Here is a 3,052-nt window from a genome sequence, read left to right as displayed (position 1 = left end):
GCACAGGTGCCTTTAGGTCATATTGGTAAGAGAGAAAAGGTAAAGGAGTTGTTGGGGACTCCCTGCTGAGGAGTGCCAAGTTTGAATGCCTTACTTGTTAACTTGACATAAATAACAGAGAAGTCTATTGCTTTTCTAGAGCATATATTCAGGATATGACAGAGAACCCTTTAAGTATTTGCAATCTTGATGACTATTCCTTACTTCTGGTACCCTTCTCCCATTTTCAGACCTATTTTGTGTATTGTCTTCCCCAATTAAATTGTAATCTTTTTTTGAGGGACTGCCTTTTTCTTTTTTTCTTTCTTTCTTTTTTTTTGGTGCCAATTTAAATAGATTTTATTCTCCAGGACAAGAATTGCATTTCCACTTGTTTACAGTACTGATAAAGTGCAATGTTGTTCACTTCTCTCCCTCTGCACACATTCAAGTATTCAGAATGCCCAGATTTTTGCAATAGCTTAAATGTTAACTGCTACTGCCTTGGCTACAAATTTGAGTCCTTCAGTTTTTGGAAAGTAGTGTGGAATGCTCTTTCTTCTGGTGAGTTTAGTCAACTTCTTCAATGGTAGGTCCAGAAGAGGCACCTCCAGATGGGGCTGCTCCACCCCCTGGGAACGCACCAGGCATGCCTCCTGGCATGCCACCTGAACTCTGGTACAGCTTAGTAATGATAGGGTTGCAGACCTTCTCCACTTCTTTCTGCTGATGCTTAAATTCTTCCTTCTCAGCAGTCTGGTTCTTATCCAGCCAGTTGATTATTTCATTACATTTGTCAAGGATCTTCTGTTTGTCTTCATCACCAATCTTGCCCTGCAGTTTCTCATCTTCTATGGTAGCCTTCATGTTGAAAGCATAAGATTCGAGAGAATTCTTGGAAGAAACCTTGTCTCTCTGCTTCTCATCCTCAGCCTTGTATTTCTCAGCCTCCTGGACCATACATTCAATGTCTTCTTTGCTCAGATGACCTTTGTCATTGGTGATGGTGATCTTGTTCTCCTTGCCTGTGCCCTTATCCACAGCAGAAACATTGAGGATGACATTTGCATTGATGTCAAAATGTTACTTCAATCTGAGGGACACCCCTGGGTGCTGGGGGGATTCCTGTGAGCTCAAACTTGACAAGCAGATTGTTATCCTTGGTCATTGCTCTCCCACCTTCATAAACCTGAATAAGCACACCAGGCTGGTTGTAGGAATAGGTAGGAGAAGGTCTGTGTCTGCTTGGTGGGGATGGTGGTATTATGTTTGATCAGAACTGTCATAACTCCACCAACAGTCTCAATTCCAAGGGAAAGAAGAATGCCATCCAACAGCAGCAAGTCCTACACATTCTCAGATTTATCTCCAGACAAAATGGCAGCCTGGACAGCTACACCATAGGCAACAGCCTCATCAGGGTTGATACTCAGGTGATTGAGGTATAGAAGTCAATACCTTCGTAGAGGGAATCAATCTCAATACTGGTCTATGTACTGGAAGAAAGGGTGCGCTTTGCACGTTCACAAGCAGTGCACAGACGTCGAACAGCCCTCTTGTTCTCACTGATGTCCTTCTTGTGCTTGTGCTTGAACTCGGCAATGAAATGGTTGACCATGTGGTTGTCAAAGTCCTCCCCACCCAAGTGGGTGTCCCCAGCTGTGGACTTGACCTCAAAGATGCCATCTTCAGTGGCAAGAATGGAGACATCAAAAGTACCACCTCCAAGGTCAAAGATCAACATGCTTCTCTGGGCACCAACCTTTTTGTCCAAGCCATAAGCAATAGCAGCAGCAGTTGGCTCATTGATCATTCTGAGCACATTTAGACCAGCGATGGTTCCAGCATCTTTGGTGGCCTGATGTTGGGAATCATTTAAATAGGCTGTTACTGTGACCACAGCATTTGTGACAGTCTTCCCAAGGTAAGCTTCTGCAATTTCTTTCATCTTAGTCAAGACCATAGACTTCTTCTGGATAGAAACTTTTGGTCTCCCCTTTGTACTCCACTTGGACCTTAGGCCTGCCTGCGTCATTCACCACTGTGAAAGGCCAATGCTTCATGTCTAACTGTACAACTGCATCATCAAATCTTCGACCAATCAGGTGTTTGGCATCAAAAACTGTGTTGGTGGGGTTCTTTGCAACTTGATTCTTTGCCGTATCACCGATTAAACATTCTGTGTTGGTGAAGGCCATGTAGCTTGGGGTGGTCATGTTTCCTTGGCCATTAGCAATGATCTCCTCTTTCCCATGTTGGAAAACTCCCACATAGGAGTAAGTGGTGCCAAGATCATTGCCAACTGAGGGTCCCTTCGACATGGTTGCTGGGGAGTTGGGGGTCATAGCTGACCGCTGTGGAGGAAGGAGGGCTGCTGCTGCACTGAGTAGACTAGGACTGCCTTTTTCTTAATTTGTATTTGAATCCTTAGTACTTAATATAGTGCTTAGCACATAGTAGGTGCTTAATAAATGTTTATTGACTCACTAATGATTAAATTGAGGATAAATAAAACCATCAAAAAGGACATAGGATCATGAAGGATTATGAAATCCTTCATAATCCTGAAGTCCTTGAAGGAACAAGTGATATTTTAAAAATAAATCACCACCATGGGGTAGCTAGGTGGGTAGAGTGGGTAGAGCACCTATCCTGGATTTAGGAGGACCTGAGTTCAAATCTGGCTTTACTAGCTGTGTGACCCTGGGCAAGTCACTTAACCCCAATTGCCTCACCAAAAAAAAAATCACCACTGCTCTTTGAATATAGGAGAGCCAATACAGGGGGAGATAGGAAATTGCAACATAGAGCTGACAAGCCTGATACCTTGGAAAGTAGAAGTTGGAACATGGGAGGAATAGCAGAAGAGAGGTCCAGCAATTTTGGGAGGCAATATCCAAGAAGAGAACCAGCAATCAAGCACATGGCTTTAGATGTTTTTGAAAAAATGCCCAAATTATGGGTAATAGCAGCGAATTAGAGATTCTAATGCAAGGAGGCAAATTTAACCTCATTAGGTAGTCAATTCCATTTAATTCATGGTATTTATTAAATACTGTGTGCAAGGCACTGA

At 43.1% G+C, this 3,052-nt stretch overlaps 1 pseudogene; it reads right to left on the bottom strand.

Annotated features, from left to right (window-relative positions):
* Nucleotides 1-549: 549 nt before the first annotated feature.
* Nucleotides 550-2,300, bottom strand: LOC122751771 (annotated as a pseudogene).
* Between the last annotated feature and the right edge of the window lie 752 nt (nt 2,301-3,052).

The sequence above is a fragment of the Dromiciops gliroides genome, chromosome 3, assembly GCF_019393635.1.
Source record: "Dromiciops gliroides isolate mDroGli1 chromosome 3, mDroGli1.pri, whole genome shotgun sequence".
Classification (NCBI taxonomy): domain Eukaryota; kingdom Metazoa; phylum Chordata; class Mammalia; order Microbiotheria; family Microbiotheriidae; genus Dromiciops; species Dromiciops gliroides.
This window is presented reverse-complemented; position numbering and strand designations above follow the sequence as displayed.